The 23,301-nt window shown below is 33.8% G+C and overlaps 8 non-coding genes across 8 annotated transcripts; 1 reads left to right on the forward strand and 7 right to left on the reverse strand.

Annotated features, from left to right (window-relative positions):
- Positions 1–235: 235 nt before the first annotated feature.
- Trnay-gua lies at positions 236–324 on the reverse strand. The gene is given in 2 exon segments: positions 236–271; positions 288–324. It is a non-coding gene; the product is annotated as a tRNA-Tyr (tRNA).
- A 542-nt stretch (positions 325–866) lies between these two features.
- Positions 867–955, reverse strand: Trnay-gua. Its single transcript is given in 2 exon segments — positions 867–902; positions 919–955. It is a non-coding gene; the product is annotated as a tRNA-Tyr (tRNA).
- Positions 956–1,766: 811 nt separating this feature from the next.
- Trnay-gua lies at positions 1,767–1,855 on the reverse strand. Its single transcript is given in 2 exon segments — positions 1,767–1,802; positions 1,819–1,855. It is a non-coding gene; the product is annotated as a tRNA-Tyr (tRNA).
- A 781-nt stretch (positions 1,856–2,636) lies between these two features.
- On the reverse strand, positions 2,637–2,725 carry Trnay-gua. Its single transcript is given in 2 exon segments — positions 2,637–2,672; positions 2,689–2,725. It is a non-coding gene; the product is annotated as a tRNA-Tyr (tRNA).
- Positions 2,726–3,597: 872 nt separating this feature from the next.
- Trnay-gua lies at positions 3,598–3,686 on the reverse strand. The gene is given in 2 exon segments: positions 3,598–3,633; positions 3,650–3,686. It is a non-coding gene; the product is annotated as a tRNA-Tyr (tRNA).
- Positions 3,687–4,817: 1,131 nt separating this feature from the next.
- On the reverse strand, positions 4,818–4,906 carry Trnay-gua. Its single transcript is given in 2 exon segments — positions 4,818–4,853; positions 4,870–4,906. It is a non-coding gene; the product is annotated as a tRNA-Tyr (tRNA).
- A 725-nt stretch (positions 4,907–5,631) lies between these two features.
- Trnay-gua lies at positions 5,632–5,720 on the forward strand. The gene is given in 2 exon segments: positions 5,632–5,668; positions 5,685–5,720. It is a non-coding gene; the product is annotated as a tRNA-Tyr (tRNA).
- A 938-nt stretch (positions 5,721–6,658) lies between these two features.
- Positions 6,659–6,747, reverse strand: Trnay-gua. The gene is given in 2 exon segments: positions 6,659–6,694; positions 6,711–6,747. It is a non-coding gene; the product is annotated as a tRNA-Tyr (tRNA).
- Between the last annotated feature and the right edge of the window lie 16,554 nt (positions 6,748–23,301).

Consider the following 23,301-nt stretch of genomic DNA (forward strand, 5'->3'; position numbering starts at 1 on the left):
GCTTCTTTTGAGTTTGTTCGGAGCGTAGTTAAGGTAATTAGTGAACGGTAAATTATTTAGCAATATCGATTCCGTAGGTCTGTTTATAAAGGTTTTAAAATATATTGCACCGTATTGATATTCTTCATGTTATACAAGTTCTAATGTGATAAACCATTAGAGCAAGCAACAGAAAATATGTGGTTTTAAAAAGATCCCGTTTACAACAACCTTTAGGGAAATGTCAAAAAGGAACTCCTTCGAGCCGGATTTGAACCAGCGACCTATGGATATCAATTTATATACAACTACAGTCCACCGCTCTACCAACTGAGCTATCGAAGGTGATGAGAAAGTTGTCAAAATAACCCGAGACTTCGAACGGAATAGTAAACACATTCGCAATTGCATAATCTCGTCGTGATTACAACACTTTGTACGTGTCTTGGAATCAAGTCAAACACATTAATTGAAATAATGTATGGCAAGATATTTGATTGAAACTTTTCAACAGTATCTTCAAATATAAGGTACAGAATAACCTGCATATATCGAGATATATCCAGGTCTTCCTAGATTCATGTAATTACTACTGGTTGCTGGAACATGGCCTCCCATTTATCTCTTCTTGATTCCTACGTCTCGACATGTAACCCTTCGCTTAAGTTTGACACAGTAGGAGACATTACCATGACATGTATGGATGTATATACAGCTTCCAGCTTTTAAGGATTTTCTGAGCAGTCCTGAAGGAATTTGTGATTATGTCTGCTCATCATCGAAAAATTGATAAAACTTAATAATCAAAATGATGCATCTCTCAAAAACCATATTTATATGTACCAAAATTCCTGGTGGCTGGGCGCAGATGGACTCAAAAAGCAAACTCCTTCGAGCCGGATTTGAACCAGCGACCTATGGATACCCATTTCTTTACAACTACAGTCCACCGCTCTACCAACTGAGCTATCGAAGGTGATGTGAAAGTCATTGAAAGAACACTGGATATGCAACTAACGCGTTCACATACCAACGAAACACGTCGTAATTTGCGCAATGCCATTTTGAATTACAACATAGTTATCACCTGTGACCATTAATTGATTTTGTAAAACAAAATTGAATTAATGGTAAATAATGGGTCTCTTATTGTTTTTTAAAGGAATTTAAAATTTTATATGGTGTAGGTGTCATAGGGAACCACGACTAGATAAAAAGCCTGAATACAGAAATTTCCAGTCTAGATATTTAGTTATGGAGGTCCGAAGAGTACAACCAAAAATATGCTACAAATTTATACTCATAACCACTTTATTAATGGATACATAGTTCAAGTATAGAATTGGGCTTCCAATCGTCAACAGCTAAGTTTGGAACCATCCTGCCACCATATGTAACCAGTGACGGCTCATCATTCCTGTAAATTCTGCCAAGTAGACAAAGAGTATTTAGAATGGTACAAAAAATATCTTTATCTCGCACGAGTAGCGACCATGCGCTTTTAGAATAAATTTTATCATTAAGCGCTTCAGGGAATTTCCAGTAAAGCGGAGAATTTCGAGCATCCTTAGACCTGGACCTAAACTTAATGTATCGAAGAAGACCATAAAAAAATCAACAATTTTGTATAGCTATTACAATGTAGAGTACAAAAGAAAAAGTCTCATTAAGATGGATAGAAACAGAATAATAGGGACGTAGCTGACATTTTTTTGTTCAATTACCATAGTACCAAATTTTTCATAACATATTGTGATTTGTATATTTTGGAAACATTAAAAAGGAACTCCTTCGAGCCGGATTTGAACCAGCGACCTATGGATATCAATTTATATACAACTACAGTCCACCGCTCTACCAACTGAGCTATCGAAGGTGATGAGAAAGTGACCGTAAGAACACTGCATATAGAACTGACGTGTTTATCAACAATACACGTACGAGACTTGTGCAATGCAATTTTAGATTACAACATTTTGTACATGACCACTAATTGATAAGTCTATAAAACAATAGGCAAATAATGGCTAGTAATGTGTAGTTTAATGCTCGTTTTTTGATGATATTAAAATGGTATATAATATATAGAATTAGTTGCAGGATGTCGCGATAGACTATATTAAATTTCTTCTTACAAAAGTGTTTTCGGTCGTTTTAAGTACATCTGTTATCATTTATAGGAAGAGAGATATGTACCAAACAATATTGGGCTTCCACTCAAAAAGACCGTTAGCTCTTGAGGTCTCCTGGAACCTCCCTGTCACCACATGTGACCTGTAGCCGCTTGTTATTCTGTGATATCATGTAGCTACATCAACAGGATTTAGCATGGTATTAAATCTCTAGCAAACATATCATATTTAAATAAGTTTTACATTCAGCGCTTCAGGAGATTTCCAATAGAAATTAGGATATCGATCGTTCAAAGACCATTTATCCGAATCACGCTATCCCTAATGAGTCAAAAAGGACTAGCCCAAATTTAACGTTCCGCTTAGTATAGCTATTAAACTTTTGAGTATAATCAGCAGAAAGTGTAATTCATATGTAAAGAACGAGAAGGTTGGAGAAGTCCAAGATTTGTTGGTGCATTTACCAAAGTAGTCAGTTATTATTATTATTCTATTTTTTAGACTTTGCATACGTTAAAAAGGAACTCCTTCGAGCCGGATTTGAACCAGCGACCTATGGATACCAATTTCTAGACAACTACAGTCCACCGCTCTACCAACTGAGCTATCGAAGGTGATGAGAACATGGTCAAAAGAACACTGCATATAGAACTGACGTGTTTATCAACAAAACACGTACGAGACTTGTGCAATGGAATTTTAGATTACAACATTTTGTACATGACCACTAATTGATAAAGTCTATAAAACAATAGGCAATTAATGGCTAGTAATGGGTAATTTAATGCTCGTTTTTTGAAGATATTAAAATTTTATATAATATATGGAATTAGATACAGGACGACGTGGAGATCCTTGGTGGAGGCCTATGTTCACCAGTGGACTTCCTGTGGATGAGATGATGATGATGATGATGATACAGGACGTCACGGTAGACTATATTATTTTTTTCTTACAAAAGTGTTTTCGGTCATTTTAAGTACATCTATAATTATCATTTATAGGAAGAGACACGTAGTACCAAACCTGTCTTGGGCTTCCAAACACAAAGACTGTTAGCTCTCGAGTTCTCCTGAGCCACCACACACACACACCACCACATGTAACCTGTAGCCGTTTGTCTTTCCTCTGACTTCATGTAGCTATACCAACAGGATTTAGCATGGTATTAAGTCTCTAGCAAATATATCATATTTAAATAAATTTTACATTCAGTGCTTCAGGAGATTTCCAACAGAAAGTAGGATATCGATCGTTTAAAGACCGTTTATCCGAATCACGCTATTCCTAATGCGTCAAAAAGGACCAGCCCAAATTCAACGTTTCGCATTGTATGGCTATTAAACTTTTGAGTATAATCAGCAGAAAGTCTAATTCATATGTAAATAAAGAGAAGGTTGGAGAAGTCGAAGATTTGTTGGTACATTTACCAAAGTAGTCAGTAATTAATTCTATTTTGTAGACTTTGCATACATTAAAAAGGAACTCCTTCGAGCCGGATTTGAACCAGCGACCTATGGATACCAATTTCTAGACAACTACAGTCCACCGCTCTACCAACTGAGCTATCGAAGGTGCTGAGAAAGTGGTCGAAAGAACACTGCATATAGAACTGATGTTTTCATTACGAAAACACGTACGAGAGTTGTGTAATGTCATTTTAGATTACAACATTCTTTACATGACCACTAATTGATAAAGTTTATAAAACAATAGGCAATTAGTAATTAATGGCTAGTAATGGGTAGTTTAAAAGCGGCGATAGCCTAGTTGGGTGTGGAACGGACTGCCAAGACGAATGTCCGCAGGTTCAAATCCAAAGGGCACACACCTCTGACTTTTCTAAAAATCATGTGTGTATTCTTTGTGAATTTATCGTTCGCTTTTACGGTGAAGGAAAACATCGTGAGGAAACCTGCACATCTGAGAAGTTCTCTATAGGAATTTCGAAGGTGTGTGAAGTCTACCAATCCGCACTAGGCCAGCGTGGTGGACTAAGGCCTAATCCCTCTCATTAGTAGAGGAGGCCCGTGCTCAGCAGTGGGCAAGTATATAATACAGGGCTGATATTATTATTATTATTATAATGGCTAGTTTAATGCTCGTTTTTTTGAAGATATTAAAATGTTATATAATATATGGAATTAGACGCAGGACGTCGCGGTAGACTATTTTTTTTCTTACAAAAGTGTTTTCGGTCATTTTAAGTACATCTATTATCATTTATAGGAAGAGAGACGTAACACCAAATCAGTATTGGGCTTCCAAACAAAAAGATCGTTAGCTCTTGAGTTCTCCTGGAACCTCCCTACCACCACATGTAACCCGTAGCCGTTTTTCATTCCTGTGACTTCATATAGCTACACCAACAGGATTTAGCATGGTATTAAATCTCTAGCAAACATATCATATTTAAATAAATTTTACATACAGCGTTGTAAAAGATTTCCTGGAGACACAAGGATATCGTTCGTTCAAAGACTATTTATCCGAATCACGCTTTTCTTAATGCGTCAAAAAGGACCAGCCCAAATGCAACGTTTAACTCTGAATAGCTATTAAACTTTTGAGTATAATCAGCAAAAAGTCATGTAAATGTAAATAAAGAAAGAGAAGATTGGAGAAGTTCAATATTAGTTGTTGCATTTACCAAAGTAGTCAGTTATTAATTCTATTTTGTAGACTTGGGATACGTTAAAAAGGAACTCCTTCGAGCCGGATTTGAACCAGCGACCTATGGATACCAATTTATATACAACTACAGTCCACCGCTCTACCAACTGAGCTATCGAAGGTGATGAGAAAGTGGTCGAAAGAACACTGCATATAAAACTGATGTTTTCAATACGAAAACACGTACGTGAGTTGTGTAATGTCATTTTAGATTACGACATTTTGTACATGACCACTAATTGATAAAGTCTATAAAATAATAGGCAATTAATGGCTAATAATGGGTGGTCTGGTAATAAATAAATACCTAATAATAGTAACCTAATTAATAAACCTGAAAGAGAGATATTCAATAATATTTAAGGTCATGCACTATAGTAAATCCGCAAGTTTGATAGAATGCGACAAAAAAAATTGTCTTCAACATATTTACATGTAATATTCTTATTCCGAGAGACAGTACATTGTGAATGACAGAACTGTATTAAAGACCTACCGATTGATGAACCCTTAAATAAAAAAATTATACAACTACACTAAAAAGTTGACTTTTTCATTAATAAAATTTGATAATACGACGAGGATTAGTAATATTATCCATTTTTTTATATTCACTGATATTCACCGGAAATAATAAAATATATTACATTACAGAATTGGCCTGTAAACTATTGTGCTATTATTTTGGATATTAATTATATTTTTAGGATCAACAATCACATATTTATTAAAATTCAATGAGAAGAAAATACTGTAGAAATAATTATTTAATTTTGACATAATGACATTGTATATTGTAGAATGAATATAATATAGTGTCAGTTGTTGTTTTAACGACTGTTCCACACCTTCGATAGCTCAGTTGGTAGAGCGGTGGACTGTAGTTGTAAAGAAATTGGTATCCATAGGTCGCTGGTTCAAATCCGGCTCGAAGGATTTACTTTTTGAACGTATCGTCTAGAAACAGAAGTTTTAAAGTCGTAATGATAAAGTATGTACCCTTAAGGATATTCAAAATATAACTCGGAAGTTATTGATTAAACATACCTATAAATAATATTAATCAGTTGACTGAGACACGCAAAAACATTTCTTCTCTTAATAAGAAGATACCTTTTTAAGCGAAGCTATTATAGATATAGACCTCGTTCGATTTGGTTAACCCAAGCCAAAAATCGATGTCTTACACCTTAACAACAGGTCCAGTATAATGACATATAATGTTATTGCAACTTTATTAACAGCTTCAAATGTATAGATATAAATGACGCATTCAAGCAAAGACAAACCAAAATAAACGGTAGTGCTTCACCAAGACCAAAGTCACAATGTACGACATCTAATAGATTCTGACATTTACTCATAACTAGCTATCTGCTGTGGTTTCCTCTTGTTTGTTCTGCCTTGCAAGATGCCTGGAGGGAGCATTTCCAAATGTCTGGATATATTCTGACCGTTTAATTGTCTCCTTATAGCCTCGTATGTGTTGTGAAGCTAAAAATTCTGGTTTTAACTATCAGGACGAATAACTTGGAGTATTTTGATCGCACAGTTTTCATGGAACTGGATCCGTAAGAGGTTGCCAGTAGACGACGGTTGTTGAAACCAAATCGTTTCTATAGCATGATTGATTAATAATGTTGTTTCGACCGCACAGTAAAGAAGAAGGGACAGAATAATGCAATTGTCCGAAGGATTAGATGTAAAATATAAGGATATAGTAAACTCATTGAGTATTTTATTAAGTATGGTAAATAAATAATATAAATAATTAACTTACATTTTGTGTAATTAAGATGAAACTTTAAAAATATCATGCTAGGAATAGAGAACAGACAACCGTTACCAAACCTTAGATGGGTCTAAAAAGAAATTCCTTCGAGCCGGATTTGAACCAGCGACCTATGGATACCAATTTCTTTACAACTACAGTCCACCGCTCTACCAACTGAGCTATCGAAGGTGTTGGTGAAGTTGTCAAAACAACGACTGATAAAGAACGCAACGCACACGTATTCAATGTGAAAGGACTGCTCCGGTTCTAAACACGCGCTAGAGTTGCGTAAGTAGACTCTATTGCAAAACTTTCTACGTGACCAATTCGTAAACATGCTTAATCAAGGTCTTGTTGATTATCATCTGAGTTTGTAATTAATATTGAAGTTGAATAAGAAAATAGGTAAATATTTACGAAATTTTCATCGGAATCATGCCATATTTTTAAAGTCTACAGACTTTAGACACATGATTACCATTTATTTCAACAACCATAGTTTTATTTTTATTTGCATTATTGAGCCCCTCAGAAGGCAATTTTTTTAAAGCCATTTTTGTTTTCTTTACCAGTAAAATCTGTATTAATAACCAGTTGTGTCTTAGTGTCGTGTTAACAAATTAACAGCCTAAGTTATATTTTATTGTAATATTATATCTGTATGATAGTTTATATAGAATAAATTATGGAAATCATCATAATCCCATATGCCATTAAACCCACTAATCGAGATTATACGCTTGTCCAAAATCAGTTTTAATCCGAATTTGTAACGTTTGACGTCCAATCGACATAAACCAAAATGTATCTGCTCTGTCCCATCATTTATACCCATTCGTTGTAATAATTTATGATTATTATACAGCACAGGTTAGTAATAATTCAATGCGCAGCAATCAGACTCGGCTGAGCCAATTCGCAATAATTTTCACTCAAATCTGACATAAACATGACCGATATTCTACCAATTTGCATGGCCGTTGCCTCTCTGAATAAATTAGACCCACCTGCCCCAAGGTACCTCTATGAATATGTAAGACAATGTCCAAATCTTAGGCTCCAATTAGAGGGGATCATTAAACCCCTGGTAATTACATCTCTACCTCTTGAGAGATGAATGGTAAATATATGTATGGGGCTACTGTCAATTTAGGCGTGAATATTTGAATGTGTGTGATTACTATGCTATCAATATATCTACGTACATATACAGGGCCGGTGGCTAAGACCCCTTTTTACAATCGTTTACGTTAATAGGAGACAAGGATATGTATGCGAATAACATATCTTATCGATAAATCGGGCGTAGAGATGTCATTCCTATGGCCCCAAATAGTAATTATATCAAACGTAATAATATTTTTCTAAATTTAAATTGGACATTCGTTAATAAATAATATATCTGGCTGGAAAACTGAATAACAACGTTTAAAAATCGAACATTAATATATAAGATACATTTAATTTTAAATCATTACTAATAGATGTTGTACCTGGCTGGAAAATTAACGTTTAAATATCGAATTTGATTAAAGCAATATAGTGCCAATACGGTGGTCTAATAACGTAGTGTAATACAGTTGATTAGTGCGGGCAGTTTGCGTCGGTACGCGACGTCGGCCGCCACTTACTCCGCGGTCAACGTAATCGGGTTACGTCGTTTAATCGACTCAGCGCTAGCCATAAAGTCGATATGTCCACCGCTCAAACGTTGCACGTCTAATATGGTATGGGCGATGTAAATTGGATATTTTGCGGTTGTTATACCTAAAATTGTAGGGAAATATTAGTAAAAGTGAAGTGAGATTTTGAGCTTTACTAAAATTATTGGTGGTAGGTCTCTCATATGTGAGAGTCCGCCTGGTAGGTACCACCGGAATGTCTATTTCTGCCGCCAAGCAGCAGTGTATAGTCACTGTTGTGGTCCGGTTTCAAGGGTATTGTAGTTAGAGTAACTACTGGACATGATAAGTCTAAACATCTCATGTCTCAGGATGGCGAGCGCAGTAGAATGCCAAACAATACTTTGTAATTTAAGATGTTGAATGGTTTTTCTACTGTCTATGGGCGAACAGCAAGCTCGTTTCGACATTCAATGGAATAAAAAAAAATGGCATCACATTAATTACGATCTTATGTCTACTTCCGCAACATTTTTCAAGCATGTTACGGAAAGAGTATGAGTTCACTTTTATAACCGGTCACCTTCCTGTCGTCAACTCTCCCTGAGGGATCTAGTTAGGCCAAATCGTTTAAAAAAAAACCCAAATATTTACATTAACGTAATAAAAAAACTACGCTAATTTGTATTTTTTACGATAGTCGAGAATTTGTTAATAAAATTGAAACATTTAATTAATTAATTTTAACAAAATTAGATATTCAATAAAGATAACCGCTACTAATTATGACCTGAACATGACATTTTCATTAGGTTTGTGTTGAATTATAAAATTATATGTTACATTGTACATAGAGTATTATTCATAGTTCAATAAATAACATGATTTACTATTTGCGTGGCAGCAAAACCTCCTCCTTTTTTGAAGTCGATTAAAAATAATACGCCATCATAATCCGCACTTCGTAATTCAAATTTAGAAAAAAGTGACATTTCAAAGGGCGCGCGCATGACATTTCAACATAACGTTAGCGTCATGCGTTTTATAACGAGCTAATTATTCCAACGTGAGTGGAGAGCACGAGTGGCAAGTCCAGCCGTACCATAAATATCAAGAGCAAACACGGCATTAGCACCGGTCATGCTGCACCTTGTTTGTCTACGGCCTAAAACAACATGCGTTTGCGGCCACCGTCTGAATTTGTAGCCTTTCGGTCATTCGCTGACGCAGTATTTTGCAGTCAGTACTGTTGCGGCGAAAAGTCGTTCAAAATTACAATTATTTTAATATTTTATTAGTTTCGTTTTAATAATTTTATTAATCTAATTACACTGGTAGTACCGAACAAGATATTTATCACTAGTAAACTACTTAAATTACTGCCAAAAATATTACCAAAGAATAACATAATGTGCCAGTAATTAAGTACCGACAATAGATTAGGAACTGTTAACATATAAAAACAGGGCCAGGCTAGAACATTTATATAATAAAGCGAAGGTTACGATCTTAATAGTTACATTTAAAATACAGTGTAAATGTTATCCAGACCTCGCTAAAATAAAATTTATTCCAATTTCTGCTGTCGCAAACAATTTAGTCTTCGACTGTACGATACGTGACTGGGCTTAAACGGAATAGAAATGTGGAATACTTTTTATTTAAAATAATATTTTATATGACAATTAAATCCAACGATATAATTTTATTCATATAAAGATATTATGTTAGGAGATGTTAATCTACCCATTGACTTTGTATTTAATATTTATTAATATTGCAAACCCTTTATTTTTTTACGCCATATAATAGATATGGGTATGTTAATATTCATTTTTATACAAAATGTTGGATTGATATTGTAGAGTGATATACTATAGACATAGTTAAACAAAAATAAATTCTATGTTAATAATTAGAAAAGTTTCTAGATTTTTATCAGAAAAAATTATATAGTATCATCTTGAAAAACATATTTATATAGTATAGATTTATGTGATCCCTTCTTTATAAAGAAGACTATCTAGTTACTATCCATAGATACTATCCATAGATAGTAACTATATGTATATACGCCATGATTTCAGTTCATCACTCAGATCATTACCAAACAAATGGACAATAGTCTAAGCTCAGTCCACCGATTGAATCAACAAAGTTGGAATTCATAGCGGCACGTCGATTCTGGCTAATGTCCACCATGTCAACATATCGTTTGTTAGAGCGGCGCGATGGACACGGCCTAAACAAACAGTCATTACTCCCGACACCGTCAGACGTGATCGGCACCTAAACACCGATATCAGATCGCAATCAAATCACATTATTGTGTGTGCAAACAATAATAACAATCAAGGCATTCAGATATTCCTCGTGGAATGACTGCCATAACTGAAGCCGTCTGCAATACTTTCAAAGCTACAAACATGTAGGAAACGTTAGAAATGTTAGGATGTGTATTTACGGTTCTAAAATCCTTTACATGTTTTTTGAAAACCAATTTGTATTTCTGATGTAAAAAGGATTAGTTTGATTATAATCTCCGATATCCAACCACATAAATACAAAAAAAAATACCTACCCAAAACTATCTAAAAGTTAAGTTGTTTTTTAAATAAATACAGAGAAGTAAATCTGCAGCTGGCTAGGATGACATATTGGCAGAGAGCAGTGTTTGTGATGCAGTCGGGCAGCCGGCGGCATGACGCGGTGCGACGCGGCGCGGAGAGAGCGGAATGAGCGATCGCGCGCGCGTGCCGCTCTCATAATATGCATCTTATCAATGCACTTCGAAGTTTTGTATTACAGATAAAGATAAATTTATTATAGGTAAAAAAAATTATACATAATATGTTTTTGTTTAAAAATATTATGTTATTGTTGTCATTATCTGTGTCATGTATTTTATATATTGGTTTGATAAATTAACATTGTATTGCTCTATACAGAGGTAAAGATTATAGAACCAATGGAAATACTTACTGAAGTGATTATTAAGAATTAAAAAAAAAACTTGAATAACATAGGCTATACAATTTTGTTTGTTGACTTATGACACGCATATGTCATTAAATAAAACCGCAAGCAAGATCTAACTTTAATAACTATAATTATTTCTTTGATGCCCACATCGCACCAGTAGTGTTATATATTTAAAAGTTAAAGTATTTGGTAAAATATTATTATTACTGTGGCATTTTTAAGCTCAAAATAAGTCTTACTGAATAACAATATTATATTTATTCACTATTACTTAATGTTAAATAGGACTACTTTATTATTAATGTTAAATAGAAACTATTTTTAATTTTTCTTATAACACAAAATAAATTTTCGTTATATACTTAAGTACATCATTTTTATATTTTTATACTACACACAGCTATCACAAAAAGCTACCAAAATAGGGGAATCTAATTTAACAAACAGAACACGTAAACCCTATCATGGTAAAAAAACCATATAAATACACTAATGGTAGTGCGTTATAACTTGTTTCCCTCGAGATCTGCCAACTTTCCCGAACTGACCCCGAACTTAACCAGTAAATACCGAAGCCGCTCAAACTATCAAAAACTTAAGCACTGGTCCTTATGACCCAACCCTTGTTTAAAACGAGCCCAGCTGCGGCCCACGTGACTAATGTTTGTAAATCCATTAACCATTAATTAAACGTATTTATGTGATGTCTTTGTATTTATATAATGCTATTTATACAGCCGCGTTATATCGAGTATGAAATAGTGATGTCATATTACGTTTGTTATTTTGGTCTGTAATAGCATTAAACTCTGTTCCCCCCTCTCCCCTGACCGTGAAGGCTGCTGAAACGTCGGGAGAAAATTATAGTATAAAAAACCGCGATAAAATCTGAAAAATAGTTTTATTTCAGTAATAGTACTGAAACTAAATTTAAATGGAAATAGTAAATAACGGACAGTTGGTTAAACAGTTCTAGAATCTAACACTTTTGATGTCATAACCTCACTTGTTTATTTGTGTCCGATTCAGATATAAACCAGCAAAATATGATTAGTCAATAAAAAAGATGAAGACCGCACGCCTACATTTTCATAGATCAACTATGCTACGATCAAAACATTCCCAAAATAACATTCACAGATGCATAATTTAAAGCACCACATCATATCCCAACCCGTCAAGACGGAACTTTAGGTAAAGTTCAACAGATTCCCAAGTTACCTGGCTGTATCAGACCGAAGCAGTAACAGATTTGCCCGCTGGACGCGATTGCACGAGTCAGTTCTAAATTCAATTAATCATAGTTCCGGATTAGTTCAGTCTTTGACGATCTGTGACAGACGTGACTGTCTTGCACAATTTATTTCGTTAATTGGTTTTGGCTTGTTATTGTAAACTAGGCTATAATTGCATCCAGTTATTAATTAGTCAATAAATTATTTGTTTTGTTGCGGACGTTGCATGTAAGGTAATGATTTTCTTTAAGTTTATGTAAGTATTAAAGAAAAAATATGTGGATTTATTTTAGGCTAAACAAAGCAGGCCCAACTTACAAAATAAATATTAATTTACGGCCTTTTATTTAATCATGTTTTGAGCTTTAATTTTTTATATTTTGTAATAATGCAAAGCTTTAATTTAATTCAATGCAAAACTGTTGAAGATACATGATTCATTCTCCCTAAATCCTTAATCATTAAATTATTCAAATAATCCAATTTAGCAACTCCTTTAGACGTAACAATATTCTCAAGATATCAATGATAAATTCTTGCCTATTACAAAGTTAGCGTAACTTCCGCTGGTCAGTACTCCAAAGGCTAATAAGTTAATTCGAACCGGAGCCGGCCGCCCTCCGGGAATCGAACTCCGGACGTCGGTTAAGTAGCAGATTTATTAAGAGGCTATACCTAAATGCCGGGGAGTACTTGGCTTTAAAATTAAATCACGCTTTAGTTTCCAACTAAGCCTTCTGAATTCGAGCTTCGTCTGTTAGAGATAAGGGCTCTTCGCACGCTCTCTACTGTTTATTGTATAGGTGTAGAAGATAGTTTTAGGTTAGGTTTTAGGAGATAATATAACTATTTCAATGAAGAAATCGTAAAAATGTTTCTAACACATTTTAATTTAGTATCTTACTTTAAGTGTTTCAAAGACCGCAAATTTCGTAATAATATTTAACGTAAAGGATCCAATACAGAAAATAACGTCACATCAAACGACATATTAATAGTCATATAAAAGAACTCGCGAAATTTCGTAATAGGTTTTGAAAAGGAAACCCCATTCATTTGTACAATAACCGAGGTACAACAAATCAAAAGGCTAATAAAGAAACGCGAACAAGTCTTCGGAAAGTATTTCTTTCATCGGAGTCAAAGTTGCGAGTCGGGAATTTCCTGCCAACGGGAAACAAGAGGGGAGCGGAACTGCCAACGACTTCCTTTGGGCGACTATGATTAAAGCAACGGGTTATGCACTGCGTTTCACTCCTAAAATGTTATATAACAACGGGATAAAAATATGATCTTTATTAAATACAGGTGAAGAATATTTACAGCCCTTTTTTAAAACAGTGAAACACTACGCAATTATTTATCAATTACATTGGAAGAATATATCTACAAACAAATAAATACTATATTATAATATTGTATATTTGAATTTAACATAGCTCTATATAAAATTAACTTATAACTGTGAAATATTGAAATGTAAGTTTGAGTTATTTTATAATTCAGCCAACAATATTTTACGATACTCGAGTGATTTTAGAAATAGCAAGTAATAGTTTTAAACTCGCTGGTAAGATTAAACATAACAAAATACGATAAGCGCAATCCTATATCAACATTGATCAGTAACAATATAATCAAAGCTTATTCTAGCGGAGTTCAGACAAGTTCAGTTTATTTCCCCAACACAAATATTTAAGTATCACAAAGTAAATTAAACCCACAATCTATCGACTTTAGACATAAATCTGCTGAATAGAATTACTAACAAGTTACAAAAGGATTACTTGGCTTAATAACACAAAATAATTAACAATAAAAAATGTTGGGTAGATAATAAGTATCTTGTATGCAATAGTCCCCTCTGCTGTAGCTTTATCTGTTTTCACAGGCAAGCGGCAATGTTCAAACACTGTTAAAAGATGTTGAATCCAAAGATATTATCGGCCATTATAAGACTTAACATTAAATGTTTGAGAATGAAGAAGACTGTGCCATGCAATGCTTTGGGTTTAGTTTAATATAGTAAGCTACTATGTATTTTTGGGCAAGTTTGGTAATTACTATCAAGCTAGCGAGTTGCCTGACATTCTGAACTTTGAAAATCGTTCATCCGTTCTGAATTTATTTGTGACAAATACATCTTTACTTTTAATACATATATACAGTAAGGTAGTAACATAGTGTGACCTATATAATTAAATATAATAATGTCATTCAAGAAACAACAAAACGCGGGACAGTAAGAAACAGTGCGGCTTGTTATCTGTACATTAATTTCCTGTGGCATGAATTCAATAAACATCGTCACTAGTCGACGTGTGTACGGAAACCACCGACATTCACTTTATCATTTATGTTAAAGTGAATTTACTGAAATTAGTTCAGGCGGTAATGTGTTACGTACTAAGCTTCACATTGTATCTATTTGAAGTGTTTGTGTAGGTATGAATAAAGTAAATTTTTGTACGCCATTTAAGAGATGTGAAACCTTTATGAAAAAGTAGAAATGCCATAATTTTCTTTATAGTAGCACGAGTGAATGACGAACATGACGACGTTATGTCAATTGATTTAAAAGTGTTTTAATTAACATATTTTGTATTTCATATGATCATTATATAATAACTGAAGTTTTATTTTAGTTCAGTCAATATATATGTATAACCACATGACTTATTCTCATCCTTACCTTACTGTAAAGTCCATCAAAACATCATTTTTTATACTTCCGCATTTTACAAATATTACCTTAACTTTTAATCCACCAAACATTTCAATATTGCATGTAAATCGAATCGTAAAACTGTTCAATATAGTTCACTTTATAACACTGTAAAAGTGAATACACACTCGTAGTAAAATCAAATACGCCCAACGTCAGGCACTCAACTTGAAATAGAATTTTTTCGCTCTTAAAAATTGCGATCACGTTTCTAATATAGTGAAAACAATATTCTAGTGACCGGGTGATTTCTGCACAGATGCTTGCCCTTCCAATATTATGTAGGTGGGGCAAACTTTTCATAGCGGCGAAATACAAGTGTCACATAAAACACTTCAAATGTAAGTTACGTAATACGTTCCGTTGTTTTATTGAGAATAGTATTTTAAAAAGTTTGTGACGCACTTATTAATTCTCATTTGGATGAAATTGACATTTAGTAAGTTGAGTGTTGATGCAAATAGTGAATATAAGATTTTACGTTCTTGTTTTACTAAAGGTAGGTAATTCTCATTTGGATTAAACTGACATTTAGTAAGTTGACTGTTGATGCAAATAGTGAATATAACATTTTACGTTCTTGTTTTACTAAAGGTAGGTAACGTATGCAGGAATGTTCTTTGCTTACGCATAATATTTTAAACCAAACTTTAGTATTATTCTCGATTAATTATATATACAAGCTTTTATTTAACTTGCAATGCTTGCATGTACGTACATATGTGTGTTCGGGTGTAATCTTGCAAATAAATTTTTAAGCACTTATCCTCGACCAATTAAGATGAAATTTTACACTCGCGTTTAGTTCGATGACAATCCAATATGGCGGACGGCCTAGAAGATAGACTACTAATTCTTTGTGCACGTCCTTGGTATAGTTATCAAATGTAAGGCTTTGCGTAGCCGAAAAAAACAAACTTCACTTTAAATCAAATATGGCAGACCGCCTAAGGTGGCGGGTTAGTGGTGTTTATACATTCCTATTAAGTATATAGGCAACAAATAAAAGGATTTGTAAAGAACAATTAATGAATTAAAAAAAAAATACTTTTGTCAAGATCGAGTCTTGTAATTATTGTATTTATCTACACAGGTAAATCTCGAGACAAGCTTTTATCCTTACATAGAATAAAACAAAGATTAATTCAATTTGAAGTTTTTATTTAGAGCATTTAAATAAAAACTTGCTTTTTAAAATGATTTTTTACATTAATGTTGCTGAAAATACATATCATATTATTATAAGCATGAATATTTTCATATTTCGAAATTTAAAAAAGCGCCCGATATTTCCATAATGCTTACTCCACATTCTATTCGACATGCATAAATTCGATTGTTCGATTTCTTCCGCCGCGATAGCGCAGCGGTATCGTAATTTGAAATCGCATACATCGGGCGCTCTCGCGTTTTTAATACGTCAAGGGGTGTCGTTTCAACTCGTATCGATATAAAAACCACATTAATCTGTACTTATCTCGGCTATATTATTTAATGACGCGTCATTTCGCGGTTATTTGTAACGTTTACGATGGCAGTAGACTTAGCGATGCATTTTTAGATAAGGGTTTTTATGCCGAACGCGATATTATTATTGGAAGTGTAAGTGAATTTTTCATTTTATAAATGTTCTCTGCGTGATATATAACAGCTCGATGAACCGGTTTGATAAGTGTATATTATTATAAAGTATACGCCCATTATTACCGCAAAGGTATAGAGTAAAAAAAAACGGAGACGATTAATTAAATCTTCACAAAACTTTTTTCCTAACATCGACAAAGGAAAAATTCACTTAGTCAAAAACTAACTCTCTAAGCATTAAACGGGACAAAGACCGAGAAAATTGAATGTATATTTTGTTTACCAGAAAATTGAATAACTAAAATCGTTTATCACACAATACGATTATCCCTAAAAACAGTTGCGTTCCAGCAACAGGGCGATTTGCATGAAATATAAAGGTGGCCGCACACATAGTTTCCTGTTGTTTATGGCGGTCAGTGTGCTCGCCCGTTTTGTTTGTTCTCCCCCTTTTGCATTCCTGTCTCAGTTCCTTTATTGTCTTACTTCCCGTTCATAACATCCGAATATATTTATTAAACAAAGAAACTAACCGAGTTATGTGGCGCACACAAATATTACTAACTTTTGAGTTTGGAACTTTTTATTAATTTCGTTTATATTGGGTAGTTTAAATATTGCGCAAGTAATTAATAAAGGCAGGTAGATCACTAAATAGTTCAATTATCGATGAAATGGTTGTATTTAATTTGTTCCTTTCAAATTGTATACTTGTACATCGCAGTAGGTATAATTATTTTGTTTTCAAATTTGATAAATATTTTAATGTTCACATTAAGAAAAAAATTCAGAATGTATTATGTGAATTTTAAGAAAATAATTTGTAATTTCATTTATATTAATAAACAATTTTGCATAAAACCTTGTTTGTGGAAATTAACTTAAAGTCATTTCATCATGTTATAGTATAAAAGGAACAATATTAATGTAATCGGGACTTTATTCTAAACACATAGTTCCACTCTACAAATTAACAAACCAAAAATAAATTATAAATTTTCTTCACTCTACCATTTCGATGACGCGACTTCGCGTTCATTGTGCAATCTGAAAACTGTCAATCGACTGTCATATTCCTCACAATGGTTCGATAGCACTCCGCTCCTAATGAGGGGCGTATTGAGGACCAATGGAATTATTAAAAAACCATTAGATATGGGACAAACACCGTGATGGATGGACTCTCGAATCCGATCCATTTCAATTTCAGCGTCCCAATGTCTCTTTATAAGGGGTGAACGTCCCTCGAGTATGGTAATGCGGTTAAGTCACGCGTGCCCGGCTTCAATATTGCGATTTTTGCTTTGTTACTTATTTCTACGGACATGGTCCAGATAATTTCATAATTAATGCTCTTGGTGATTGAAATGACCAGTAGCAAGACAATAATACGTAGAGACAACAAAAAAATATACGGCTATTTCAAATATAGAGTAATAATTTTGAAACAACACCTGAATGGGAAGGAAAGTAAAGTATAACAGAGAAACATAGTAACATTTATAATGTGGTTACGAGGGGCACAATATTACTCACACCTAACCAAAAATGATGAGCTGATAAATCATATCTAGTCGCCGATTTATATTGCAATAAACGAGAAGATATTGCAGCCGTAAATATTGTGTTTTATCAAATGCTTATAATGTTATTTTTTGTTGTACATTAAACAAACATATTTTTCGTTATTTTTGTCCGAAAATAAAGCCATTTACATACTTGGTTCAAAAAGCTTAGGCGAATCTACACACGTAGAGCGTTTACAGGCTACGAAGCGCTACGGAAGCTACGGCGCTAAAATCCAAGCTGTTAAACTCGACTCTACTGTATAATATAACCATCTGGGTAAACCGACACTTATCCCCTAGAAAAAGTTCTCTTTGTGTGGATAACTCGTTTTACATCCCCTCTTATGATATGTTTATGTACTTTGAGATTTTATGTCGACGTTCTAACGCCGAGCACGATTTTTATTGGGTTTATAGAATTTTATGACGCCATATTCTAGACATTGGCCGCAGTTTTTCATTGTCTATTGATTTTGATGCGAAAGGCCTGCCCGTTAAACTATCGAATTGGGGCAGTTTTGAAATACTGTGTGGGTACAATATTGTAATGTATAGCGGTGCTGGGCTTGTCGTTATTGAATATATCCAAACTTGGTAAGAAATAATTTATATACTTTTATTTAATTACTTTTAATTACTATGATAAAGAACCAAGCAAATAGATCTGATACATGTAAACACAAACATTCGTTTTAAACGAATCTTGACGAGCACGTCAGAAACATCCGACAATTACCAATACGCGTCTGCTGGATAATCTGTGCAAAACTACGTTTTGAAGCAAGCTTTAACAGTTTGACGGCGCACTTAATGTATTTATACCGGGCACCGGCCAGCGGCATCTGTAGCTAATGATACCGCTGGACGGACCCTCGCTTCCCCTCTCCAGACCTCCCGCTCCCACCCATTTCACTCCCAACGGGCCCCCATGACTCGGTCATTAGTTAAACACGCACAGCCGCCCGCATGTCGCAAGTTTATCTTTGGCTAAACCGTAGGTATGTGAACTCGATTAGCCCTTTGATCAAATAATCCGGCGATAAAGTAGGGTTTGAGGAAATTAAATTTCATTATGTGTCATTGTCGGTGTGCTGTGTGGCGAAGTTTTACTGCTGATAGTGCTACCGTACTTATCCCGCGCCCCTATGAACTTGACCGATTAGTGGCTCGTATTTGCGCCCTCAATTCAGTAACACCGAACACTGTTTAAGACCACAGTAAAAAATAATAGTATTAATTAAAATGCAAATCGTTTTCATATTTCATTTTAAAAACATTTGCATTTTATTTTTATTTTTGTATAAATTTAAAATATAACTATGAAAATTATTGAATATATCGGAAATATTTTTGATGAGAAATAATCTATATTTTGAGAAATAGAAACATTTTGGAATAGACAAATTCAAGTACGTATTCACAGTCCGGAAGACACGCTCGTTACTCGCAGGTGGCGTGCAAGATAAACCACCCGTTGGTTTAATTGGCGGTCACCTACACAGTTTGTTCCGTTTATAACCTAAAATTCACCCTTGTGTTTGCTGAATTGTAATAAAATAATTACTTCTACGGTGCTATAATATCCAAAATATATTTAATAATATTGATTGCTGTTTTTGATACATAGTCATAATTAAATATTTTAATGTGGGCGTTGCCCCTTAGCTAGTCAAGTAATTCAGCCAGCAACTTCAGGTACTGTCAGCTATAACGTTTCGCGACAACAAGTTAATAGCTTTTAGGCGACATTTAAGAATTTTTGGACTTGGTTTTGTCAAACAGCAGAGAGCGACGCAACGCTCTACAGTTGTAAAGTATTAATTAATATAGATATGTCAGTTATAGCTATATTTTACACTCTCTATGTAATCTTTGATGAAACCAAACTCCACCAATTCCATGCATTCATGACAAACGAAATAAATTTGAACAAAAATAATCATGAAATTGTTAAATCCATAGCATCGGATTTATTTTACCAATGACTTAGAACCGAAAAATTTACAATAAATTACTGTTGCAATTTCTTTTTTTATGAGAAATTCAGTACCAATTCATAAGTGGAACGAAACAGATCGCCTCTGCGGCGGTCACTCGATTAATACTAACATTAATCTCAGCCGACCCCCCGCCGAAGAGCGCTTTAATTTATGCCGTCGTTTTGACAATTGATGGCGAGGAAAATGGTTCAGATATTTTACAGTTTAAATATTTACTAAATTTTGTTGTTTATTATTATTTAAAAAAATCTATTTAGGTCATAGTTTGTGAAGGCATTTGAAGTTTGGATGAACACAGAAAGTTCTGAATGGATTGGATATTGATTACCTTATCCCTGAAAATAAAAAAGTTATGACTTTTATACCAGAGAAGGTCTGTCTCGCTAGTAGAGCCACGAGCAAAATATAAATCTTGTATAGCGGGTTTTAAAAACGAAGAACACATCACAACAATCTTTCAAATCGTTGCAAAATTAATCGGAAAATACTTAAGTCAACACAACTATAATCGTCCGTTTTAACACCGCAACGAATAAACAATCTAAAATGTTTGTAATGAGTGCACGAGCAAGGCAAGGCATGCGTGAACTTTCGTCCGCTCTGCCCGTGACATCCTGTCCGCTCCCGGCCGTTCCCGGTCGCTCCCGTCCGCAGCGTATTAATTCACTGCCGCATCTAGCAATATCACTTGTCTACACCATGTTTAGAATTTTGATTCGATTTACATTGGTGTAATTGGTGGATACTCATCAAATGTGAAGCGTATGTATAAGAAAATCGAAGTTATCTGTTCTTTGTGGGCAGAAGCGCTGTCTATTTGACGAGCAACTTACTCGTCTCTTTATAGTTGTATAAAAAAATAAAAGACTTGAACGTCGTATTGATTGTATCAATCATATCAAAATCATCATATACTTCTCCAGGCTGAAAATACTTATTACAGAAAATATTTTAATCTAAGGGGTAGTGTATCGTATAATGAATATTGCCACTAATATAACTTTGAATTGTTAGTTTTGTCCTCAAATTATGAATTCGCGACACAGCGGATCCTGACCGCACTGATACGGAATAAATTTTCAACTTAATTTAACTATACAAACACAAAGGGCCCAACGAAATGGACCAACTTAATTTCAGTATTGAAGTGGCAACTAATGATAAGGTAGTTTGCGATGAACATGAATCTACGAATTAAAAAAATATAAGTACATATACTTCGTTAAACAATAGTTAATAGATAATTATCTATTCAACTTCTGTTTCGTCATGAGATATTTTCTTTGTTATTTGTCGATGTTGACATATACAACTGAATCGTTTTTTATACTTTGTTAAATTTATTTGTAATGTATAATAGTGAATATACCTAAATAATAAAAATAATAAATTAATCTGTAATAACGATTATGACAAAATAAACTGGATTGCCGCATCCATTCGCCATTACCGTGTCGAAATATCACGTTCGCACGATTATGCCGCGTTTCGGTCCGATTTCGCGCTCGACTGTATCCCCGCATCTGTCGCGACTGTACTCCCCTGTTTTGAACACTTACTGTACTAATCATTTTTAAAAGACGTAACAAATTATAATTTTTATAGGTCCTTCTCATTCAACGTGTTTTATATGTCACGTTTTGTTATGGATTCATTTTAAACCATATGCCGAATAGAACTAGGTATAAAATGCCATGATTTATGATATAAATTTTCTTACTTTGGTATAATTCCTTGACAGGGGAATAAGAATTGTAATAAAAATTACCAAATAAACATTTAATTAGTAATTAATCTAATCGCTGTTTTTAATATTTGACCCTTTAACTATTTGGCACAACAATTTAACAATAATTTATTAAATAATTCCTGCAATGCTTTCAAACAAAATTCTCGATAAAATACAGAAACAAATTATATTACGATGTAAGTAATAAAACAAAATTAACTCAAAAACCTTACAGTCTCACTAATAAAAATAATATGCGAAATTATCAGAAATATTTTCAATATGAATATCGACAAATCAAACAGGTGCGAGTGCAGTCAAAGGCCATAATTTAATCAACGTGAAATACAGTGGTTCCGTGTGTATAAGCGATAGCAGCAGATATGAAACCGCAGACTGTCATGTTCAATTTACAACGTAACCCGTGGTAATTGCGTACATTTGCCGTTCGAATTTTGAAACAGAATAAATATTAAACAAAAAAGTATTTAATTCAAGAATGTTCGATTTTTGAAATAAATATTATATAACTAAAACTTTTTAGAACTAAAGTGTTAAGGAAATCAACTATCACAACTCTAAAAGCTGAGTTTAGAGATTTTTAAATATATATTTTTTCACATCAAAACAAGTTTTTTAGCTCTATACTTGACCGAACATACGAGTATATGACACTGCAGACTGTCATGTTCATTTTACAACTTAACCCGTGGTAATTGCGTGCATTTGCCGTTCGAATTTTGAAACAAAATAGATATTAAACAAAAAAATATTTAGCTCAAGAATTTTTGTTTTTTAAATAAATATTATTTAAATAAAACTTTTTAGAACTAAAGGGTAGTAAGTGAAAAATCAAATGTCAAAACTTCACATACTGAGTTCAGACTTATTGCATTGTTTTTTAAACACAAATGTGCTTTTTTAGTCTACACTCGACGGGTTAAATTTCTCGAATATTGAATATGAAATAATTTAAAGCTAAAGTCGATTATTCAATCTGGAAATCCGCACATTACCGCCAAAGAATACTATTATTTGACCAAAGAAACAATTGAACCTACAGAAAATAATATGATTGCAAATATTTAATACAGCCGGTGAAAATTAAGTCACATTACTTTTCTCCTGTATAACTTAATTGGCCAAATAACAACACACTCACCATAGTAATTAAAAAAATAATTAATTCAAAGTAAAAGTCGTAGATACTATACACTGCAGTTAATAAAACAGAATTCCATTCAGATTAGTGTTCATTATTGTGCAGAAGTTTCCTCGGAGTTACCAGATATTAGTTC

The sequence above is a fragment of the Manduca sexta genome, chromosome 22 (assembly GCF_014839805.1).
Source record: "Manduca sexta isolate Smith_Timp_Sample1 chromosome 22, JHU_Msex_v1.0, whole genome shotgun sequence".
Taxonomy (NCBI): Eukaryota; Metazoa; Arthropoda; class Insecta; order Lepidoptera; family Sphingidae; genus Manduca; species Manduca sexta.